The sequence below is a fragment of the Eleginops maclovinus genome, chromosome 5, assembly GCF_036324505.1.
Source record: "Eleginops maclovinus isolate JMC-PN-2008 ecotype Puerto Natales chromosome 5, JC_Emac_rtc_rv5, whole genome shotgun sequence".
In the NCBI taxonomy this organism is placed as follows: domain Eukaryota; kingdom Metazoa; phylum Chordata; class Actinopteri; order Perciformes; family Eleginopidae; genus Eleginops; species Eleginops maclovinus.
Genome location: NC_086353.1, coordinates 12,640,467 through 12,666,431, shown reverse-complemented (window position 1 = coordinate 12,666,431; position 25,965 = coordinate 12,640,467). Strand labels below are relative to the sequence as shown.

The window sequence follows — 25,965 nt, the reverse complement described above, 5'->3', positions numbered from 1 at the left end:
GTAAAGAGGAAAAAGACGGAAGAAGGGGGGGGGGGGACTAAAGACGGACGGATGGGGAGTTTCAAAAAAGGTGGGGGACTAAATGAAACAGAGAAGGAAGCAGAAGGATGCATAGATGTATGGACAGAGCATGTGTAGGAGAGACGATAGGAACAGTGTTGTTGGGCTTTTACGGGAGGACGCCCGGCTGCAAGGAAGTGAGGTGGGTAATAAGGCCATAGCTCATTCCTGTGGAGCAGCCTCTATCCTATTAGTGACTACCTCTCACTGGATGACTTATATGCACCTCGTTTTTCAGCAGCAGGATGACGGCAGATGCTTGGGAAGAAACAAACACACACACTTGCACATTCATACAGACACCGGGGCGATGACAGGAGAGTTCTGCTCCTGTTTCCTCATGTGAACAGAGAATGGCATCAGTGACGAAAAACCAACAGCTTACAGCAAATTGTCAGATAAAAGAAGAAACTTAACGTTTACGTCAGTGAAGAAGTAATCACATTACTGCTAATTACTCAACCGCAAAAGCAATTGGTTGCACTTTACATGACATTTCTTACTTAGCCTACCTAGCTCCCTCGAAGATGTCTGTACATTTTTAAAGCATCCATAGGCAAACCATTGAAACTAACTCCACATGTCTATCCCCTGCACCAAGCTAGCACATTCTGTACACTACCTACTTAATCAGTCTGTCTGCTGAACGAAAAGTTTAATTGAAAGGCAACAACAACAATACCAGCATGTGTACCAGATGCCATGATTTGATACATTATAAGCTCACTCTGCCAGTTCAAGATCAGATTTGTATTCCCCAGCACCTCTGGAAAAGCATGGAAACAGATCGTCTTCTGTTCAGCTAACAACCTTGTTCACTTATAAAGTGGGTGTCTGAGTGCTGCATAATCAGTCGCTCCAGGGAATTTTTGTAATTGCAAGATATTTAACAAAATCCCCTGCTTTCTTGCAAGGGTTTGCAATTTGGACCAGTCCCAACTCTTGTACCTTATAAACCCTCCTTACTCTTTTTAATTATTCTAAAATGATGCTATTGTGTCAGAACAATCAAACCAAAGAGGTTTGCTGATCATTTAGAAACTATTAGCATTTTAACATAAATGGGGAAAAAGAGCAGTCCAGAACAGCAACCAGGAAGTTATTTTTAGGATTGGTATGAGACAACAAAAATAAAATAGTGATGGTCTTTATCCTAGACACCTACATACACACACAGAGACAGTTAAAACATATTTTCAGTCCCATCGTGTCCTTTAATGTGAAAGTTAATTTGTGTTGTTGTAAATTACCATCTCCATGGTGACATTTTCTCCTGAGAATGAAGAGTGACCCCGTCAGACTCCTTACCCGCTAGAGTTCAACAAACCCAAGGACTAACGGTTCAGAGAAAGGGGAAATAAAAATCTTTTCCAATAATTTTTTCCATTTTAATTAAATGTATGCATATTCTTTCCCTGTGAAGAATTTGGGGCAGCGGTAGCAGAGAGAGGGGGAAGAGAAAAAAAGAGAGAGAAAATGGGTCACTTTGGCACAGGGACTGAGAGGAAACCCGTTGCTGTCGTTCTGTGGCCAATTCTAATTCTGCTCCAGCATTCCCATTCTGAACTCGTGGGATTCCAATATCAGCCTAACACCCGTGACCTCGTCAAAAGCAAGAAATAAGCAGGTGTCAGGTCATTCTGGTCTCACCCACCGCCTCCTCTGTGACAGTCAGCCACCTTTCTCTATCTATTCTGCCTATATTAACATTCGCCTTCAGAGAAGAATGTCAGGTATTTCTAATTCAGATCTTTGCATGGTCTTAGTAAGAAAAGCTGAACACATTATCTTTGCCATTGAGAGAATAAGGATGTTAGCACTGAAAGAATTTGATGTTAACTGTGCAAGGAAATTAGATGTACTGTGTAATTCTGCCTTTAAAAGATGATAGCTGAGCAGATGGAAGAGGGCAAAACTTTCTCAGGTGTCTCCACTTTAGAATCTCTTTCTCCCTCTTATATCTCATTTACCCTTTCTCATTTGCTATAATTCTCCCTATCTACCTCTCTCTTCCTCACACCCAAACACACTCATTTGTCTTGCTTCCCCTCTGTGTTGTAGACACTTTCTTTCACTTTTTCCCTCCTTCCGTCATCTGTTCTCTTGGCCCGGAGCACAGTAGCGTCTAATATGTCTTTAAAAGTAGGACAGCACTGAGTAATTTGTTGCACCTACCAAATGATAATTCAGAATTGTCACCATATATCCATGACTGCGGGGCCACCCCAAGCACACAGTAGCATCTGCTTCTCAAGAGAACAGTCATCGTGATTCCCTCGCAATTGTAGTGTTAAATGGAATTTGAAAAAATAGGATTATATCACAAAGACATGACACCGTTTCACAGCGGGGCTGCTGGTGTCCTTTGTGTAAGTGGCATCATTACACTGTCATTACTTAGAATGTACTGTGTTGTAGATTGCTTACAGCCACCCTCTGCTGCAGGTTTTCTTCCTTCCAGCAAGCATGAAGAGAAAACTTCCTTAAATTTCAACCCTTTTCTCCGTGCTGGTGCGGAGTAGTATAGACAGCATGAAGTGGTTTGGCAGACAGGAACAGTTCATTGCAGCCATGCAATCGTTAAAATGATTTACTGAAAGACCTTGAAACTTCAGGGACATTCTAACAATTTTACACATGAAGGTCAGTTTACTAGCCTTAAGTACTACTTAGCCTGAAACATTGTTGTGAAATGTCTTCTATGGGGTTGAAACTTCTGAGTAAAAAAAACATAGTGATATCGTCAGGGTTATCTCGACTTGCACTTGGAGACTAGAAAGTTTGTAAGTTTTGACGCCTGGGGACGTAGATTTTGAAGGACGTAGGCGTTTGTCAGGCATGGAGCATGGATTCTGTCCTTGCATTGTTGGGATTGTAAAACAGAGCTTGACCCAGATACTACAGATTACAAGTCATGATGTTTCCACCACTTTTGTCTCTAAGTTGTTCAACTTGCAATGCTAAATCAGTGAACTGCTTGTAATGTTGTTCTTACATTTAAAACATGGGAATTTAAACCTTGATTTATCACTTAAAAAAGTTCATTTAGTTGATTTTCAGAACACAAAGGATGTCGTGCCATTGTATTTATGTTCTCTCTAATGCCATTGTGTGCAGGGCAAGTAGTGTGCAGTGGGTTTTCTTGATAACATTACATTTCATTTGGCTGACGCTTTTATCCAAAGCAACATACAATAAGTGCAATAAACATAGAGAATCAAACTCCGAACAACAAGGAAAGTGCAGATATATTCACTTCAAGCAAGTCTAACCATTGACAGATAAATCTGAAAACTGCTGCCTGATGCAGCTGGACACACAATTCATAACTCCAACATCTAAACTTTTGATTTAGCATATATTATGGTCAACATTAAGTTGTGCATTTCTTACGATGAATATCTAATAGTTCTTTTTCCCATGAATGCTTTGAATAAATGTCTGCTGGAGAATGCTCTTAATGCATGAGATTTAAGTCAAACTTTTAACTCTAGAGAAGTTTGGCTGCATTTGTTGAATCAAGACATGAATGCACACTAGAGCATTGTAATCCGACTTGATTCAAAAATGCCAGACGAGGCTGTACTTATCCTGCATTAGGTTTTAAGAGGAGCTAATTATTTATGTAGTTTAGGATTAAAGTGTGACTTGAATACCTCTACTGTGCGTCTCTTCTCTGTCTCTGTGTTATCTTGTCATTACACGTATTGTACAGGTTGGTGGATGAGAATATAATAATCCTATTTCTATTTTATGAGGCTCAAGAGCAGCAGGTGCTTTTTAAGCTAAGTAAAATTAGGCACAGATTTCTGCATCATGTATCTTCCAGAAATGCTTCATCATCCTTGTGCGGGCTGCCTATCCTTCTCTGTAAGCTCTTAAACGTTAGACACACACACACACATACAAGTTGTAAACAAGTTCAAGTTGTTTACGCAAGATTGTGTCATGTCGCTCTGAGGGTCCCTGCTTGCCAACTTGACCTGCAATAACCTCCTTAACATTTTGAGAAGACTTTGATCCGTGCTTCATACACACCTCAAAAGAGTAAACATGTTTACAAAGTTAAATTTTGCATATATCTTCTCTAGAAATTCAAACTAATATGAGAAAAATGATTTTGGAACACATGTGATGGTGCAGCTTGAGGAGGGTTGTGTCTAGCGATAATATTTGTAGGTATTAATGTCAGTGTTATGCATTGCCGTGCTGTGACACTAAAGTAGGGCTTATGAGATGGACCTCCAACGCCCACTCTGCTGCCCTGCTACCACACTTGCCTTGATGTTGAGTCCACTTGACAGGAACCTAAGAAGAGTGTTTCACACATGCTGAGTGAAGCCTAACCAAAGTAAACCACTGAGCTGCCCTGGTTAGGGTTGAACATCAAAAAATTATCTGGGCCATTGCTGTGCAGATAAGTGCAGAAATAGTTTGGTTCATGGAGAGAAAAGGAGATGTGAAAGCACTTTAGTGACCTAAATAATATGCTGCTTTCCCCTGAATCATTTTCGCCACTAGCAAAAACCTTTAAGGTGATGTCCAGACGGAGCAGCTGGAGTTGAATTCCCTTCAAATTACTCAACATTTGACTCTCACGGAATAGTCATTTCAGCCATCAACATGAAAAGGATTCAAAGGCTGCTCTGAAGGGCTCCCATGGGAGTCCTCACAGAGATTGAAAGCAGTTAAAAGGGTTTGCAGAAAGACTTTCACCATGGGTGCCACTTTACCACACAAAATTTAGGGAAGACTACAGCAATGCCGTGTCCACAGAAAATAGGACAAACATAACTTGTCCTAGCTTATTGTGCAAGACCTGTAAGCTGAAATTGCTTGCACCAACATGAGCTTTCCAAATGATCTAGTTTCCAAACTCTTCCTCTGCCGAGACTGCCAAGGCTTTAATTACTTCTTCTGGGCCAGCACAGGTGAAGCACATTCTCCCTAACAAGGTGGTTTCCAACCAGGGAGCACTGAAACCCAACAGGAAAACAACATGATGGAGAGAAAAACTGGCGCCCACAATAGAGAGTAACTGATGCTTATAATAACCCCCCACCCAACTGATTTCACCAGCCATTGTCAGATTGTTACAGACGAAACATGGTGCAAGTCGAGAGGAATCCAAGGAATGTGACATCCACTGAAAATAAAGTGCATACTAGTTTTCACACAGTGCACAAACATATGCCACAGTGTGCATATGTGCATACATGGGTAGCACTCAAATCTGTCTGATGTTAAGAATGTAAAGTTTTCAAAGTGGCTTCTCATTATGTGATATTATGTCAGATTTGAGCCATTATGACCTGAACACATGTTAACGGGTCCAGGGTTGTACCAGCAATGATAAATATCTTAGTTCTCATTTGTAATTAAAGAACTCAGGATCTTCGTATCATCAGATGCTGCAGTTAATGTATTCTGCCATCATCGTGTCTGCCCTTATTCAGTAAGTCGGTCAGCAGCACAAACACAGGAGTGGTGTAACAGCACAGACTAGTGGTGACTCTTTGTTACGACTTCTTTATCCACAATCACAATATTCTATTGTAAAGATGGTGTAATCTTTCCTTTATTTTCATGAAGAATGTCTTGCTTCAACTTGTCTGATTCAAAGTGTGTTATGCTCTAAATCAAGCCTTACAAACAAGAATCCTGGATGGGATTTTTAACATTTAACACTTACAAACATTAAACCGTATACTGCAGTTGGTATTTTAAAGCACTACTTTACAAAGTTATTTGTCCAATGGATCAAAGTTCAACGGGATGGATTTCATTAAAAAAATAATTGCAACTGCACATGATCCTTTGAGACGCAACCACCAGCTAAATTCTATTTTGCTGTGACTTAGTGCACACGCTGCACATAGATGGCAAAATAATTGTGGTTGACAGCACTGGGTCATTGCAGTCACAAATCATGGAATACCATCCATGGAATCAAGTCTGTCTGGATGTGTGTGTGTGTGTGTGTGTGTGTGTGTGTGTGTGTGTGTGTGTGTGTGTGTGTGTGTGTGTGTGTGTGTGTGTGTGTGTGTGTGTGTGTGTGTGTGTGTGTGTGTGTGTGTGTGTGTGTGTGTGTGTGTGTGTGTGTGTGTAGTGTGTGTGCTTATAGATTCTCTCTTTGCTTATGTTTCACACACCTCTGTGCTAGTATTGACACATTTGTCCTAATGCAACATCTTTGATCTGTGGGAGTGTGTACTTATCATACTGAGGGGTTGAATGCTTTTTTCCTACTCCGACTTTTCAGCCCCTCATTCCCTCGCAGCACGTATATACGTAGCTGGTATAAAAGCCTTTAAAGGCCCCAATATAGACGTTGAGCCAGGGCTGTCTATTGGTACAAACATGCTTTTTTGGAACATTAACTACCCATTAATTCTGTTTATGTCATACCGATATGTTTGACATTTGACTAGTTATTGCACACATACACACTGATACAAAGGCAAATTCAAACTGAAGACAAAGGGAACTTAGTTGAAACCCAGGGTCGGCTTTAAGAGTATTAAGTTCTGAAAGGCTAAGACTCTGCTCCTAATCCGTTTCCCACTTTTCCTCTTCCATTCCCCATCCCTGTTTGCTCTCTCTGTATCCCTCCTTTCTTTCAGGAGAATTCTGGGGAGATTTCTTATTCTTTCATTCCTCAAGTATGGAGCAGTGCAGTGGACCTGTGCACTAATACAGGTACGTACTGAAAATCACGATGACCTTCAAACAAACACATTTGCACACATACATCTTCCTCCCCCCTGCTGTCAAAAGTAGATTTGTTCTGGGCCACAATGGTGTATGATTTATGTAGTTAAAAGGCTGTGCCATGTCCACTGAGTAAGAGATAGGGTGGAATCCTGCCTCTGAGAAAGAAAGTGAAGAAAGCACATTTCCTGAGGGACAGAAAAAGCAACTTAAGAGACTGTCGATAGGATGAAAGTTTAACCAAACCTCACCTTCCCACAAGAGTGGCAAATCTGCAGTGGACAGACTTGAGGAGAGACATGCAAAGAGACAGACTGGCAGACAGGACAAGACAGAGCGACGATCCCCAGCTGTTTTTAAAACGCTGCCTGTGATACATTATTGAATATGCAGCTCTCCAACGCATCGCTGAGCTTTCCTCTCATGTTAGTTCACATAGCGTCACCATTCTAAATATAAAGCATTCGCTCAACCCTCTTCGGTTTGTTAAAAGATGCAGGGGCTGCACATTGGCTATGTGTGTTGCACCGAGTGACACTTTCCTTTTCTGAAGCTGGCTGGAGTTTTGTGTTGAGGTTGTGTGACTCATTTTGGTAGCAAGCCTCTGCAGACTTAAAATAAATAAATAAAATAGATTTCATTGTACTCTTGGAAAGTATTCTTAGATGATGCACAGAGTATACTGAGGCAAGTGGAGTGCTTCCTTGGGAGTCGTATTTACTGTACACTGAAGGAAGTGAGATGTTGTCGAGGGGATTGATTTTAAATCAGACTGCAGGTTTATGGCGATTGAGTGCAGCAATATCTTTATTCTAATACCTCAAAAACAACACATTTTATACATCTTATCCTCTCTATTTAAAAAGTTGGATTTGGATGTTTTTTCTAAGGTCACTTTCCTTAGACTTTTGAGGGTGGGATACCATGCCTGACCTACAGGTGGCAGCAGAGCAACATACCCAGCAGGCATGTTTCTAAAGCAGACTTTATTGGCCCATTTTACCAGCAATGTAGGTCCCACTTCATTTATCTGTCGTTGTCAGGTTGTCAAGCAAATGGTTTTTCCTGGCCATGAAAAACAATGGAAAAATCAATATGGTTTATTTTTGTTGATAGATCAAGAACTTACATGAAGAATTGTGTCCTTTCCTTTTTCAGCTCCCACTTTCAAACTTCATGTTCCAGGATGAACCATGAGCAAAGGTAAGACACTTTCACTTTACATAAGCTAAGTAAAATGTAACCTTACATATATGCCTGTTTCTGAGTTTGATCTGGACACATACACATGAGTGTGTAAAGATTCAGGTCTTAATCTATTTGCAAGGACGTATGGACATATGGGCCCAAGTGATGCTGCATGTATAAGCAGTTGTATGAATGTTTGAAGGTGTGAGGGTTTTCTGACAGATGTTGTAACAACATTAATAGCCCTCTGGCTGCCAATAGCTCTGTGTGAGGTTGCTATAGTGACTGTGGGTTGAATGTTGGGGAGGCCAGAGTAGAATATGAGGGTGCCGAGGATGAGGAGAGGGGGTGGAATAGCAAATGAAGTGTCTGGTGCCTCCGGCCTGTGTGTGAGTGTGTGTTTTTATTTCCATGTTCAGGAGTGGGTGCATTCATGAGATGTTTATGCCTGCTTGTTTGTGTATTTCCTCAAAGAGCACAGCATTGAAGAGACACTCGTCTGTGTAATTGGGAATATGATCAAGATAACTCACTCACAGAATTATTCACACACACACATAAAAACATGTTCAGTCTGCGTAGGTGCCACAGAGACAGGGTTCCACAGGGCTGTGGGTGCCCTGCTCTGCTTCACAGACCAGCATCACGAGTTGAGAACTTTGTGTCACTTATCACTGAAATTGCGGCTTCAACAGACCTTTTGTACAAACTGTGAAAAGCAAGAGAAATGCCCTCTGCTTTTGAGAGCACACGGGCTGTAAAACGGTGTGATTTCAAGCACCATGCGGCTTTAAGAACATGGCTCAAGTTCAGTTTACCTGTGTGAAAGTGCTTATCAGCCCAAGGGTCAAGACTCCGACAAGGGATTGTCCGATAAACCTGAGGGGTCTTGAGACTACTTCTTTTGTTGAGTACCAAACAGTTTAACAACCTCAGGCCGCTGAAAAGTTCAGTTTTAAGGGGTCAAAGTTCATGCTGTTTCAAGCTCTTTCGGCATGCTTTGTGTAGTTTTTCTGAAATGGTATTCAACTATTTCTCTCTTGAATCCAAATACAAAAACTGTATTCTTAACTCTGTGGAACTTCTTTGAATATTTATTATGTAAGACATCATAAGGCCAGGAATTGCTGTTACTCTAAAGTCAAAGTTGGAGGCCAGTTGTAACCGAGTAAATGTAGCAAATAATGTGACAGAAAATTCTGTCATGACATTAAACTGTGACAAGTTTACAACATAACAGAGGTACAAGATACACGGTTACTACTGTTGCAGGTATATTGTGTTTTCTGAGTGGCAGGAATGTTGTTTTTCCTTTATCTTTTTTTGTGTTAAGACTGCATTTTATTGTTTTGGTTAAATTGGCATTTATATATATATATATATATATATATATAAATGCCAATTAATAAAAAAATATGCATTTATATAAATATACGTGTGTGTGTGTGTGTGTGTGTGTGTGTGTGTGTGTGTGTGTGTGTGTGTGTGTGTGTGTGTGTGTGCGTATTTTTTTTTTTTTTCCTGAAAATTCAACAAAAGAAAAGGTATGAAAGAGCAAAAATGTTAAATGTTAATGCAAATATGAAAACCTACGAGACGGGATTATTAAAGAAATATGTGACAGGGTGTATTAAAATTTAAATATGTTAATCACTAAGGTGAAAAACATCCCATCAGAGCTCTGAATTAGTTAATGTGTTCCCGGGGGGGGGGGGGGCACCTCAAGTTAACCAATATGATTTTACCTAAAAAAAATAAAGCAAAACTGAGGCTCTGCTACCAGTACACAGCCAACCATCCTCCCGTCCTTCTGTATCTCCTGAGTGTGCAGCCTGCTGTGTATAATAGTCATGGTGTGAACTATAATGCGCTGTACCATACAGGGCTGGCTTCACACAGGGATTACACCTAGATGATTCTTCAATAGAGAATTTAGTCTCGGATAGCCAAGCCTTAATCCGCGCCTGTGGAAGCGGACCACAGTGCTGTGGAGCCGTGGCCAGATATGACAGAGAACAGAGAGCAGCCAGATTAGTTCATACTCGGAAGACGGCTGAGCTTGAAGCCGCCTGACAGAGCGTCTCTTTACAGCTCCTCCCAAATCTCTCTACTGTCTCTAATGTAGTCTGAGGGAAACATTGTTCCGCGCTCTGTCGTTTGAGCTGTCTTTTCTTTCCCTCGCTCTGTCCCTTTCTCTCTGTGTGAGGTGGGTGCGAGTCATAGAGAGAAAAAGAGTGTGTGTCTTATCGTCTCATTAGCCTGTAGACTTCTGGGTCATTCGTAGCCTTGCTCCCATTGTCTCAGAGGCTCTAATTACCCTCACGTGAGTCACGTCTGATAATTAGGACGGTCCAAACTGGACTCAGCCACACACACACTGTTGGCGCTTACACATGTGGCACATATGCACACATACACACATCAGTCATTAGTCGAGAGCCTAACATGCAGTACAGTGCTAATGGGATTATCATTGCTGAGGGGCCCCCTCATCAACCTCTTACTCTTCTCTATTTTCTTCATAAGCACAATTCTGAAACGCATAAAAGAACCAATTATTTCTATATGATATCTTCTTTCTTTCTTTCTTTCTTTCTTTCTTTCTTTCTTTCTTTCTCAATCTAGGTGTCTCCTATCTGTTGTTAATAATCAGTTTGGTACATCCACATCAGAGTTGTTATGTTGTTAAAACCCAATGGTTCATCTTGGGGACTTGGGGGTTTAAGCAATTGACCATGTAATTCTGATGTCTGTAGCTGGGTAGCCGTGTTGCATGTCTGTTTCCCCTCATTTCAAATGTTATTTTTTCTATTTTTGCTTTTTGATAATCATCTAGTCAACACTTCTAGGATCCTGAGCCTGCAGGTTAAGAACCGGAGTCAAATTAAAACTAATTGTGCAATAAAGACTGTTTAGAAATGTTGTTTTGAAAGCTGTACATTAGGCAATTGAGCAAAATTGTGTTTAGTATGCATGTAGGTTTTTCATATATACACCATTTTAGCTGTTAGACTGACAGCTAGTCAATGATCCTTGATAAATAGAAAAGGCATAAAATGAAGTAATGACAAAAAAGTAAGCTAGTGAGCAAAGTAACTTTGATCCGCTGTTCTGTTTTTTTATCCTTTAGATGCACAGGCATAATCACTTCTCTCCATCTATTCCACTCTCTGCCTCTCTCCTATCGCGGCACACATTTCATCAGCTCATTTAAAACTAATATCACCCATAACCATTCAATTTTCATTGTGTTTATTCTTTCAACGGAAATGGTAATGGAGATATTGACAGCAGAGTGCATAGGGATTCTGTCCAGGCCATTGTGTTGAGTGGTTCGATGGAGAAAAGTGGATGACTGGAGGGCTATCTATGGCGTTACATATAGTGTGGAAGGCGTGGGAAAGAGAGGTCCTCTGAAAGCCAAAAGCTTAAATACCATGCCTCACATACACAGACATGAAGAGACACCACTCTCTCTCTCTCCCTTACACACACACACACACACAGACACACACACACACACAGACACACACACACACACACACACACACACACACACACACACACACACACACACGCATACACACACTGATGCACATAGAGGCAGTGGATTAGGATGGGGATTATGGAAGCATAGCTGTAACACAGGCAGAGACAGATCAGTGTTATACTTCAAAACACTCACATGCTGGATGCGTAGAGTAAAATGGATTTATTCTGAGGTGGATGGTATGATGATGTACGTTCATGCGTCGTGATTGAGCACTATTCAAGCAAAAATAGAATGATAGCTCAATAGGGCAGCAACAAAGCTTTTGGCAATCAATAATTGAACATCAATGGCCGGAACTGAAAGATACAGAGATGTCATGTCTGTATTAAAACAGTTTTTATAATGCTCACAGTAAAGAATTACCATTTTCAAATGAATGACCTGCAGAGAGAGAATCTCTAGAGAATAAGGTGTTAAAATGTGACAATGCTGTTTTTGTTTTATATCCAGAATCTAATCTACCATAACATACAATTAAAAACAACCTTAAAATTTGGCCAAGTAAAAATGTCTTAACCACATAACCTCCAAAACGCAGGTGATGTACACAAATAAAACCCCTTCAGCACCAGTTTAAGTATCTGAAGCCATGTGAGTGGGGGGAGAACTTAGCAACTTAGAACGTAGCACTCTTTGGAGAGCCCAGGGGGGGTTCCCAGCTCTGGCGAACCTAAAAATGCCTAATTACTAGAGTTTGAAGCTATATTAGCATCTCTCTTAATACACAATGAGAATGCTAGCATGTTTACCATGTTCACAATCTTAAATTTGTGTGTTAGACGTGACTTGCAAATTAGGAAGACATAAAGTACCGCAGAGTTTGTTACATTATTATGGCACTAGATTAAAATGTAAGGGTTTCCCAAAGTTGCTAGGGCTTGTCATTAAGGCAAAATGAATCAGCGTTTTAAGTTTCATGCCTATACAACCGATCATAATAGAAGTGATTTCCTTTATATATAAGGTAGCGCTATACTCAAACTCATGGTGGCGTTAGAGGAGAAGTGATAGCTTGGCTGCTGCCTTTGGCACATCACAACTGCTAAGATCGACTAAGTTTGAAAAGAAAACCAATCTTTCACTTTTGCAGAAGAGCGAGTTTGAATGAACTTCAATCGAGGTAGGATCGACATGTTGTCGAGAATAGAGAACAATAGAGGGTTTCAATATTTCCTTCTGTAGTTAAGGAGACAAAAAGAATATCAAGCATCTAGATGAGGCTTACTTTTTCTATGTTTTAACCCTGTTTTTGTACAGTATTAATTGTAAGCTCACCTATATCAAAATACAGCTACATGATAAGATAAGATTAGTGTTACACATAACCACATATTTTTAGTTTAATGTGCTGTTGATTTCAGGTAGCTGACAAATCTATTTTTTAAAATTCAACAGCAATTTGTGCGTGCCACCTACTCTGCATAATCCACAGTAACTGTAACAGTTTTCAATTTATCTAGTTAAATAGTAAAAGCTAGTAAGATATGAATAGTAGAATGTCAGTAGTAATGGAAGTTAAAAAGTATGAAAGTCAATTGACTACAGTCACTGATCGGTCTTTATTACTCACTGTTCCAACAATCCCTGGAAAATATGAATTCATTCTATTTAGCTTTGACTGAAAAATAGTTAAATATCCACCTCTCATTTTCATAAAAGATTTCTGCCATCACTGTGGCCAGATTAGCATTCATAATGGCTAATGGACTTTCTAACCAACCGTAAACCATATTGTAAAAGCTGAATGCGGTGAACACATACACGCACGCCCACATGAGAAAATAAGAGGGAACAGTTCACTTCTTTAACTCCCACCTCATTAATTTAAACACATTTCCTCAGTTGATGAAAGCAATGCACCGCTTTGAATCAGAGCGGATGTATTGTAGTACATAAGCCCTGCTGTGTGTTCTTGGAGATAAAATGTCAACTGATGCTGTAATGTCAGACGTTGCCATACCATTTTTCAAAACCTGGTCACAGCTTGGACACTCACTGCTCATACATGATGGAGTGCTAGTCATACGCTGACTGAGTGCCTCAATCTGTGGCAACCGTGATTCGGCCTGCTGCATCAGGCATGTCTCGGTCACCAGACATCTGTCATCAGCACGCAGCTCACTGGAGGTCTGTGGCTCCCCGTGCTCCCATCTTCTTTCCAACTGTCAAATATAATCATCAATCTCTTATTCCCTTCCTTTAATATTCACCCTGCATATTCCTGTTCGGCCTCCTCAAACCTCTCTTACTCCTCCTCCACATTTCTGCTCCTTTTTTCCAGTATGCTGAAATATATAACCAGCAATTTGCCAATCTCTCCCACTATGACACACACATACACACACATGCAGAGGCATCCAGACCGCAAGAGCTGCTGTGGTGTATAATGACAGATAATTGGCTATTGTGGGTTAGCCCTCGGCAGCAGGAACCAATCACAGTGACAGCCACTTCTCCATGACCCGTGTGTGTACATGAGAGTGTGTGTGTGTGCATGAGCATGACTATCTGAATGTGTGTGACGCACTGATTTTCTCTGTCTGCCTTTGTTGCTCTGTGTATAGATGTAATTGCCAGTCAAGCGCATTGAATATGTTACTGACAGCCCTCTTTGTAGTTTATATCACTGTCATTGTTGCATTTATGTAAACATAAATAAGCTATTCAAAAATATGGTAAGTATTTGTTTCTGTGCACGCACATAGAACATGAACATCCACCACGTTTTAACATCTACTCAATCATTATGTGTGTATGCTTGACATTTCTCTACAGATGCACTTCCTTATTAGGCTTGCACACAGGTATAACCTCGGTAAAATGTCCTTGTTTTTGAAAGATTACCACTTAGTGCTTCCCATTTTACGTTCTCAGGGTTTATACATGCCTAGAGGATCCACAGCCCCACACAATGCAGCCTTGCTGTTCTCCACTAATGTGATAGCTGCTTAGCTCAACACTCGTCATTCATTTTGATGGAGTCAGCAGCCCTGGTTAATGGTCTGTCTGCTCGCCATTTGTATGGAACCTGTTGACTCCAACTGCTCCAAACGGATCATGTCTTTTTTTTATCTGTAAAATAATCCTGATCTGTTCTTTGATGGTGGGATGAATTGTAGCCGCATCAGCGACAGCCTTTAAAATAACAGCCCCGTGCCAATGAAGGATGTTTCCCCCGCTCACCCTCTGTCTCTGCTTTTTCATTCTTTCCCTTTATCTTCCCTCATTTATTCCTTGCTTCTGTATTCAGTTTATCTTTCTCCACCACTTCCTCTGCTCTTGCTGTTTTTCCTCATCCTTTCTCTCTCTTCTTGTTTGCCCCGATTCTCATTTCCGTTTTTTCAATAGTAAGGATTGATCATCCAACCCATGCATCCAGACTAAATGAGATCTCTGTGCATGTAATGTGTGTGTGCAGCTTTGTAAATATAATCTTTTCTGTCTTGCTAATACGTGCTACCATGAAAACGTGCACGTTTGCGTACATGTGTAAAGGAGGAGTTGTGTACTTCATCATACTAGCCAGCTCAATGTTCCCAAATGCAATTTCCTCTGTGTGAAAAGAGCAGGCGGGATGTTCATCATTCCATATTCCCTTCTTAGTGTTCAATAAAAAGCTTCTTTAGGACTGCTATGCTGCACGTTCTTGTGCTCTTTATGTTTTGTCACTCACACATTTTCACCCTTTCTGACTCTGCACACGCACACACTCCTGCTTCTTTATGGAACTCAGCTGCTCCGTCTCCTGTGCATGAAAAAGTGTGTATCCCAGCATGTTCCCTTGGTGTTTCTTTGTAATGCTGCTTAACATTCTGGGCCTATAGCCTATAATTCAGCCCAGCTGAACTGATTTGCATTGTGTTAGTGAACATCAATTGATGTGATGGAGATTTTTTCTACAGTAATATGTAGATAAAAACACATTTTTAACACACATCAATGATCATTTCACCCTTCCAAATGCTCCGAATTTCAATTTTTATACACGTCTTGACCAGAGGAGGATTGCAATTGTTGGAGCTAAAATCTAAATGATTACTAGACGAGTTAAAAAGACTGAATCTGAGACTTTAATCACCTGAAAAGCAAAGAAATTATGAAAGGAAGGTGTGAAGCTAATCCACCTTTTAAGAAATGTTGGTATCTGTGTCTATCCTCGTGTAATTCAGATGTTTTACTGAAGATTTAGGATTTAGCATTCTTAATGGGGAATAAACCAACAGCAGCCTTTCCTTCACTCTGCTTGCGCCCTCCTTGTTAACTAAATTAGTGTCTCCCTATGAAATTAAGGATGTAATCGTGCAGGTGCAACTAAGGAGGGTGCCATCTCAAATAACAGCCAAGGCACTAATGGTAGGCAGCCCACTGCAGCACTTGCGTGTCTGGGAAGCAAAGAAATGATTGGAGAACTGGCAAAAGCCAAGTCAGTGCCTAAAGGAAGAAACGGATAATGATGTGGAGTGTTTGTGTGTGTGTGTAATACATGCATGTGTATATGTGTGTGCAGTCATATGAAGTAAGAGAAAGGATGTGAGTGTCTATAATAAAGTCATCAATCTTTGAAGCTGGAGGAAGGTTTTTCTTTGTACATTATGTGTGTATGGGGGTAGGGTTAAGCTTCAGTGGGAGTGGGGGGGGGGGTCAAGTGTATGTGCGCAGCATTAATCATTAAGCATCGATGATTAAGGCGTGTGTGTGTGTGTGTGTCGGAGCAAGTGGGAGGCACTGTGGCTCTCTATGATGCTGAGATTAGAGGCAATTATTGAAATGTCATGACTTTAATGGGCCGCCGCTCTGAACCCCTCTCATAAGTCACGAGTTGAACTTTCAAGGTGATGAAATAAGGAGCTGTGTGCTGAGTCTTTCTGTTTTCAAACATTTTTTCACTCGGGATGATATACTGAATTTGTTAGCCCACTTTCCTTTTGCACAGTAAAAAATAAGCAACTCATTTTCATTATTAGTAATCCTGCTGATTGTGTCCCTTATAGATCTACTAACGCAGTTTAATACCCGGCTAACATTTTTTTTAAGTCATCACTTACTTAATTATTTTAAGTATTAATTATACCATTTTTTTATTGCTATCTTCGTTAATTATTTTGTATTTATTTGAAATACCCCAGTCTCTGGCAGATGATGAACACAAAAGGAATACTTTCTCATAGTTTTTTGAACTGTCATAGTTTATTCCCCCGGTTTCAATTATTGAGTGAAGTGGGGTTTTTTTTGTGAACAATGAAAGTGTTGTTCAATTAACCTTCTTTTTGTACAGGCAAAGCCATTTTGTTCTGGCAAGGAATAAATAGAAAGGTCATGAAGGTTTTCCAGTTTCAAGGCTCAAGCTTCGTGCAAGTCAACAAGTTTCCAACATTCTCCTTTTAAAATTGCATGCTAAGTGGTTGACAAACAAAGAAATAGTTGACATGTTTTTGATTTCCCTCGCAACCTATTTATAGAACATTAGAGAATTGAAGGCCCATATATTGCTTGCTGTGTGATACAGTATGTAAATCAAATGACTTACTATCTTAAATTCAAAGGATTGAATCCATAACTTAGCTCTAAATATCCTATGAAAGGCATGTACTCTAAAGTCATATTCATTTCTCATTCTTCAGCCTGGAGTATCTTATTAAGCCTACATGGTAACCCTGTTATCTCCAATTAAGTAGAGAGGCAGCTTAAACTTGTCCCTTGCCCAAGTTTCTGATTAATTCAGGCTTGGAGAAACACTGAAGTGTTGGGCTGGTTTAGTGACAGTACACAAAGTATGCCATGGAATGGCAGAGTTCATGCATGACTTACAAAAACATTGAAAACTGATAAATTAGTAGGTTGACAGCCCAGTGCTTTATGCATGCAGGGAGTTTGTGAACCAGAGTGAACATGTGTGTGGACAGTTGTGTGATTTCACATACAGAAAGCATCCATGCATTCACACGCATTGAATTTTCAACCCTTATAGTATATCCATACATATTTATCAGTGGATAACTTGAATATTTAATCGAGAGCTACTAGTGTAGATATGTGTCAACAAAAAGAGCGAGGGTGTGAAGCCACAAAACAAAAACAACCACATCATATGCAGAGCGATTTGCAAAATCTGACTTTTTTGTTTAAAACCTCTACATAAAGTGAAAACAAAGTGCTTTTCAGCCCCTTCGCGAGTCCATTGAGCAATTGTGTGTGTGTGTGTGTGTGTGTGTGTGTGTGTGTGTGTGTGTGTGTGTGTGTGTGTGTGTGTGTGTGTGTGTGTGTGTGTGTGTGAGACTGTGTTTGTGTGCACAACCCTATTGTGTATGTATGGGCATACACTCATGTCTCTGGTGTGTGTCTGTGAGGGCTGGCATACGTATGTATATGCGTGTGTACATGTGCATGCGTCTGCACCCTGAGGTTGTGTTTCTTGTACTCACTGAGCTGAAGAGTTTCTGCAACAAAAGCACGTTTACACTCCTCTATCTCATTTACATTGCGCTGATGGGAATCTGCTGCAACAATGATTGTGTTTGGTGTTCTAGGTCAGCACACTCAGATAAGTTAGTGTGTGTGTGTGTGTGTGTGTGTGTGTGTGTGTGTGTGTGTGTGTGTGTGTGTGTGTGTGTGTGTGTGTGTGTGTGTGTGTGTGTGTGTGTGTGTGTGTGTGTGTGTGTGTGTGTGGGTGGGTGGTTGGTGCAAGAATGTGTTCAAAGCCTTAAAGTTGGTGTTAAAGCCCATAGTCTCTCATTTTTTCCATGTTTTGCCGACTTCCTGCCTCTTATTCATTCCTGAGTTTTTTACACATCATATACACATCAGCAGCTTTTGCCCTGTTTGAAATTGACACATACACCCATTGTCTCGAAGCCCCTGTGCTGTCTGAACAAGTGAATCCAGTGATATGTCTATTTATTGGAATATTGTCTCACAATGTGATCATGCAATAAATATTAAAAAAACAAGAATAAGACTTAAACACTGTAATGTTTAAAATGTTAACAAAACTCATGAGGTAGAAATATACACAGTTTAAGCTCAATCACTTGCATGCATCTCTCGCATAATCACGCTGAGTGTCCTCGGCGCTCCAAGCCGTCCCATCTGGTAAAACTGAATAAAATTACTCTTTTAGTGCCTTAGTACATATTCTGCAAAAAAAGGAGTTCAATATTTCTTTATGGTAGACCTTTTAAAAATGATCCATGACTTCTACTTTATTCATACTGAGTACAATTTGGAAGCTGTTAGTCTCATGTTTAGGCAGTATCCTACTTTATCAAAGAGCTGCTCATCACTGGAGATATGACTCCAGTGATAGTGTGCCTTTGATGAAACCCAACATTAGTGCCATTAAGTCTGTCAACAGAAATTTAAACCTGAATTGAGTTTCAATTTGAACCAAAGACAAACACATTTTCACCTTTAAACATAAACTTAAGTTCATAAACCTTGATATAGAATATAATTTAACAGGTGGAACAGCAACATTTTATGTTACCATAAAATATTATCAACAATTATTGAAAAAGAATAATGCAGTTAACCAACTCTTCCAGGATTGACTCTATATCCCATTTTGAATAATCCACCTCGTTCCCAATCGTTTACTGGGACGATTTCACGTTTTACCGGGCGAGGGAGTGATGACAAAAAAGACCACAGCCTTTTGGCGACTCTAGATTGCTCCACACTGGGTTTGGACTACCCAAAATAATGTCGCAGGCATGACTCGCGGCGCCTACAGCTTTAAATCTGCCCCAACTTCACTCCAGCCACCATACCGGGGGATTTAGCAGCTACCTTATATCCAGTCATATCCTCGCCGGGTAGAAAATTATTGGAGCGAGAGATAGAGCGAGATAGGGAGGGAGAGAGAGGGAGTGTGAGAGAGAGAGAGGACAACAGACGCACGGTGCTGGATTATTTGGGCAGAGCGGCTGCAGCCACGGTGGATGTTACACAGGCAGACGACAGACGGAGAGCTTGAATCTATTCAAACTGCGAGTTTTTCCAACGACGGCGCCGGGCAGGATGCTGATATGGTGAGCGCGTCTCCGGTTATTTTATGTGTAGTTTTGTTGTTGTTGACTAGCACAACAGAGCGCTAACTTCCTACGATCATATATTCCAGTGTAAAGCGCCTCCACACATCTGCGTTTATCCGATCAGATGTCTGTATGTGAGCGAGTTTGTCCCCGGTATCAAACACATATGACTGACACCTAATATCTGCCTTGTCTTTCCTTACCCAGCATGACCTGTTAGTTATTTTAGCGCTGTTTCAGGTGGTCGCCTTGCCTTTGAATCAGGACTCGTGGAAAATTGCTGTGAAATTTCTATGATATTTAGGACTTGGATCGTGTCGGGGCAGTCAATAGAGAGTTCATATTGATTCGAGCTTAATCAATAGAGTTTATTATTATCTGCCATGCCATCATGATGTTGTTCCTATCGGAGTTTACAGCACAATATGTCAATATGTATGAGATCCAGTTCTTAATTTCCTGTGGTGTCATGCTAATATTAACATACAGTATATACAGTTTTGTGTTTATTGGGCTGTATCCTTAACAATTCGACTGTGAGGTTATTACTGATCTTTTCGCTACAGGGCGGCTCTTGAAATTAGTTTTTTAATGCTGATGAGAGATTAAGAAGGCTGTAAACCGCTTGGTTTTCACTGGGGTTTGGTGCTCCCCCTCAAACCATGCTCAGAGGTATTTTCTCACGACTGAACCGATGCCACCGGCACAAAGCAGACTGGATGGAGGTTTAAAGGTACATGCAGACATAAAGCAATAGGATTTGTTAATGGCTGTCAGTCAGTTCAACCTGATTTGAGTGGGCTGTTTGTGAGTGTATGCAAATCTCCATGAACACTTTAGACTCCAATAGGCCACAGTGGATTATATGGGTGGGTGTCTGTGGGTTGTACTCTACCAGCCTGTACCCAATCCCTTTGGACACATTTGAAAGATTTTATTGGAAATATACACATTTTCATTGATGTCCCTGCAAAATTGATCGATCTATGTGGTCTACATTTACCTGTGAGGGGTAATGATTGAATATGGGTTGTGACATGCCACTTGATAACTCAACGAGTGCAATGTGCTATAATGTGCTCTAATTGCTGTGTGTACATGTGTTTGGCAGTAGTCAACAGTCTTGCTCTAACACTGTCTATGGCAGCATTACAGACCTCACTAGCTAACAAATCAATCATGCATATACTGTATGGAAATCGAGCCAGAGTTTCACCTTTATGTGTTTGCCTGATATTCCTATACATTGTATGCATACAGTTTTAATATGAGTACCTCCAAATGAAGTGAAGCTATGCCATACTAGTATATGTTTATTCAGTATATGTCTCCAGAATTGGAGATATGCATGGTCACTGTTTTTTTTTTTTATGCTGCTGCAACGAAAACATATCCCAATTTGGGATCAATAAAGTGCATCTTCTCCGATCTTATCTTACTTGAATTACCAACACGATTGATCTACATTGAGAATATTGGTATGGTGCATCGTCTTGGTGATATATATATATATATATATATATATATATATATATATACATTTAAGAAATGATAATGGTTTAATAATGTAGTTATATTCTAAAATACCAATGAATGATATTAGGGAAATTGTGTAAAAATGTGGACATATTTGTTAAATTATCACAAGCGCTTCTTCTGCTACACTCTGTTGGTGAGTTTGGGTACATCAGGCGAGTGGACTGCGACCTGTTTTACGACCATAGTGTGCTGCTCTCAGGTCAGAGGTGCCTTGTCACATGCCAGTCTGTGGTTCTGTGCTTTACCTCAACTGATCTTCCACTGTGTGTGTGTGTGTGTGTGTGTGTGTGTGTGTGTGTGTGTGTGTGTGTGTGTGTGTGTGTGTGTGTGTGTGTGTGTGTGTGTGTGTGTGTGTGTGTTGCGTGTTGCGTGTTGTGTGTTTGCGTGCTACTGCAGCTGTTCCTCCTCTCAGAGAGATTAGGTTTCACAAGATGTGATGGATGCCAGTGTCTGTAGAGCCAGCTGTGTGTATGTGAGTGTGTATGTGTGTGTTTGTGTGCATGTGTTTGTCAGCGCATTTCTGCATGTCTGTATAGCTATGTGCCTGCGCCTGTACATATATTTTGTCATTGCCCTGAGGGTTGGGTCAGGTTAGGGGAGGTGATGTTAAGGTCAGAGATGTTATGAGTTTGGTTGGTAATTATAGAGACTGCGCCTTCAGTTCCCACGGACCAGGCCAACACAGTCTAAACTAGGAAGGCATGAGCAGGTCAACAACTTTTCCTACGACAAAAAATAACTTGACTATGAAAAAAAACTGATTCTCCAAAAACAAAAGTTTGGTCTTTTTTGTCTCATGCATTTGTCTTATTTGGGGCCTGATCAAAGGTAGTATTTGTGGCCTGATCACTGAGGGGTGAAAAACTACCCTCATTTTTCCTTATTTAGTGCAATGATTGTAGTTTGGATGGTCATTTCTCAAGAGAAAATGTATATGTTAACGTTTTCAAAAGGCTATTTTGAGAGACAGCCTTGTGGTGAAACAGGTTGTAACAGTCAGAGTGTGCAGGCGGGAGGTTCCTGCTTAAGATACAGTTAGCCAACATCCAGCTGCGTGATAGGAAAAAGTGATAGGAAGTATAGCTGAGACGAGAGAACGAGATGGACCAGCAGCTGAGCGAAGGAGGACATACAGTGATGCTATTGATTTACCTGGCAGTAGGAGGGGACAGCTTTCAATCCATCTTGTCTCATCCCTATCATCTGTCCATCAGTTCTCTGTGTCTCAGCCTTCCTATCGTTTTCATCAGGACTTTTAGATCGCCCCTTGCTCTTACTTTACCATACTTCCCCAACAGCCGGTCTAATCAATTGGGTGTATCTTGTCATCTCGCTGCTTGATTTGTGTGTTCATGTTAGGCCTAATTATCACTTTTTCTTTGCCTACCACTGCCTTTTTGTCCTTTGTCACTCAACCCTTTCTTTGCATTTCATATACAGTATCCATCATGCAATCCCACCCACATACAAGCTGTGAATTTTTAATTAATAGCCAAAAATTCTTCACCTGTGGTGATGAGCATATGGTGAGATATTAAAAATTTAACTTAAGACTTCCCTCACTTCATCCGTTCCCCACTCAGGGCGGGTTTGTTCTCCTTTGTTGGTCTGTTCTCATGTAGCTCTCATTTTCTCCATCTTCTGCTCGCTTTGTCTCTCCTTTTCTCACTAGAAAACTGCTTTGCTTTGTTGTTGTTTTCTATTGTGTTTATTTATCAGTGTGTTATAATGAAAGTACGTAGAAAGGAAACACTTTTGCTTACAGACTGTTAGCATTATAATGCTTAAGCCTAGTTTGTGTGTGTGTGTGTGTGTGTGTGTGTGTGTGTGTGTGTGTGTGTGTGTGTGTGTGTGTGTGTGTGTGTGTGTGTGTGTGTGTGTGTGTGTGTGTGTGTGTGTGTGTGTGTGTGTGAGAGTGTGTTATGACAAACAGATACAATAAAGGGGGGATTCAGAGAGGGAGAGATAAATAAAAATAAAGACACACAGTGACAGAGTTTGTGGTTGGGGTGATCGCTTCATAGCCCCCTGCCCCCCCTCCTTCATGTTCCAATCACAGGGAGACACTCTGAAGGAGCCAGGCACAACCGCAACAATTACATTTTCCAACCACACTTACACAAACTCTCTCACACACACACACACACACACACACACACACACACACACACACACACACACACACACACACACACACACACACACACACACACACACACACACACACACACACACACACACACACAATCTGAGGCAAACATATTCAGTCTTCAAATAACCTGTGTATAAGTGTTTCCCTCCTACTCTTACTTTCTTCATCACATTTTGTGTCTTCTTCCCATTGTCCTTGCCCTCTTACCTCTTTTATCATCATCTCCCTTTCTCTTTTTCTCACCCAGGCTATGCTCCCTTCTCCCCTATCGTCTATCCCCATGGCATGGTTTGACATAGCAAAACCAGTGCCAAACCACAAAGCCTTATTTTCTCTCTGCAGTTCTTTCTCCTGTTCTTTCTGACTCTCTCTCTTTTTCTCTTCTTCTATCCATCTCCCCCCTTCCCTCTCTTCCCCCCGCCTTACTTTACAGTTTAATCTGCAGTGGGGGCTTAGTGGCACGGCTGCAGGACTTCCACATCACTTCTTTCTCTCTGCCAGAGGATTTGCTGCTGTTTACAGCCGTTCTCTTTTGGTCCTCTCTGTCCTAGGTCCTCTGTCTTCTCCGTTTACTAAAGCCATTTATGTCTTTGATAACATATTCATTTTAATTTCCTTTAGTTTTGGCTTCACCCTCTCCTCTTATGCCCTCTCTTATCTCCTTCCTTCTCCACACACTGCTGCCTCTGTGACACGTGTTTGCATTACATCTGATTATTCACTCCTTTAATCACTGTCCCATCGACGCAGCAGTAAAACTGAGCTGATGTCTGTGAAATCGCTGTCATGGGTTGCTTTTTTCCTACTGCGTGCAGATCCAAAGATAGGGCTCTCAGACAGTGTTTGCTCCAATTTCTAAAGTGACAGAATATGTAACTTTATTCACTCGAATTGGCAGTCATCCCAAACTTTGTTTTTGTTCTTCGTTTTTAGTTTTTCGCTTAATCAATGGCGCCAAGCGGTAACTGCTGGGGAATTTTCCCAGAGATTACGTGTCGGCCAAATGTCATGGGCTGCTCTTTTTGTCGAATTCTCTTGAAAATACTTCTGTAGCTCATCAACTTTATTCAGGTGTGGTAATTATCACTGCTAATCTTTACTCTCTGGAGAAGGATCTTTTAGGGCATTATTTTCCCTTGGAAAGAGCAAAACTCCTCGAGGTGTTAAGAACAATAAATGTAAATGCCTTTTATGTGAACCCAGAATGAGTCACTCTGTGTTATATCAATCAACAATGGAATAGCAAGACAGACATTTATATGAACAGCTACATTTTTCATGCTAAAGCAAGGAATGATCCAGTCCATTGTATGAGTCAAGAGTGTTTGCTCTTTATTCTCTGTGGGAGTCTTTACCGTGGCAGAGCTTCGGTCCTTGGCTGAGTCTCACAACCTCTCCATATACAACACCATGGCCAAGCGCGAACTGGACACATTAAAATGAATCCAACCACACATTAATTCTATTAGCCTCTCACAGATTCTTATTTTTCTGCCTGTCCAGGATTAGTCCTCACCACTGTTTGTCTGTAGATTTGTAATTAATGACTTTGATTGTCTGTTTTGTTTGTCTTTGCCTATTGAATCAGGATAAGACTGTTGAGCTGAGCTTTATCTTGTGTCCCTTCATCATCCTTCATCCTGATGTTATTCGTTTCCCCTGTCCTTCTCTCTGGGGGGCTGAGAGCCCAACACAAATCCCATTTCTTGTTGTTCGTGTTCAGGAATTATGTTCTGCATCCCTATTTCCCTCAGCCTCCCTAAGGCACCTGGGATTAAGTGACGTGTGTGTGTGTGTGTGTGTGTGTGTGTGTGTGTGTGTGTGTGTGTGTGTGTGTGTGTGTGTGTGTGTGTGTGTGTGTGTGTGTGTGTGTGTGTGTGTGTGTGTGTGTGTGTGTGTGTGTGTGTGTGTGTGTGTGTGTGTGTGTGTGTGTGTGTGTGTGTGCCGTGAGTGCATATATGAGTGTGTGTAGTTTTCCCAGCCTTTACTGTTAGTCTTGATCGTCAGAATGCTTGCCTTGCGTAACGACCACAGGGAAGACAGACCGCCAATAAGGTTTAAAGGTTTGCCGGATGTGAGTATAGCTTTGTCGTTCTGGCATTTGCGAGCGCTTGTGTGTCTACATAATACCATCCCTGTGCACGCGTACATGTGTGTGCATGATGATGAATAATCTCTTTACAAGCACCAAACATTTGAAATTACTAGACATGCTCTATCCTTAGATGACTGGACGCCACAGGCTTGAATGCAAATTTACAAATCTGACCTGAAATGTCCTTCTGTACCTGGTCGATTCAGTGTACGTGTTTCATGCATTTGAGTCTTAGAATGCACAGCGTGTATAAGTGAAGCACACATACTCTGCACATGTTTATGTCTCTTGGAAAATGTGCAACGTTGTGATTGTCTTTGTGGAAACTTGGTCGTAATGCAATAATCAATGCATACAAATCTAAAGAACAATTAAGACTTAAGACAAGGCAATGCATTATATATGAACATACCAACAGACAGTGTTTGCATAATGTGCCCTTCCTTTACCTTGTTAACATGCACTATGAAATAATTTCCTTTCCTCTCTAATGTATCCCAAACCCCTTACTCTGCTATTCCCCAACTACTCCATTCCTGGATGGCCTTTAGACACAGGAAGTGCCTTAGCATGTCTCTCAATATTGCAATATTAAATTAGACCTGTCATTTAATACATCCCCTGGTGTAGAGATTGG

At 40.9% G+C, this 25,965-nt stretch overlaps 1 protein-coding gene across 1 annotated transcript in view; it reads left to right on the top strand.

Annotated features, from left to right (window-relative positions):
- Nucleotides 1-25,965, top strand: part of ptprdb (protein tyrosine phosphatase receptor type Db) — a 125,187-nt gene that overhangs the window by 25,605 nt on the left and 73,617 nt on the right. The window contains exons 4-5 of the mRNA XM_063883861.1: nucleotides 6,684-6,759; nucleotides 7,930-7,974. The gene's annotated coding sequence lies outside the window, so the exon portion shown is untranslated. The remainder of the gene's footprint in view (nucleotides 1-6,683; nucleotides 6,760-7,929; nucleotides 7,975-25,965) is intronic.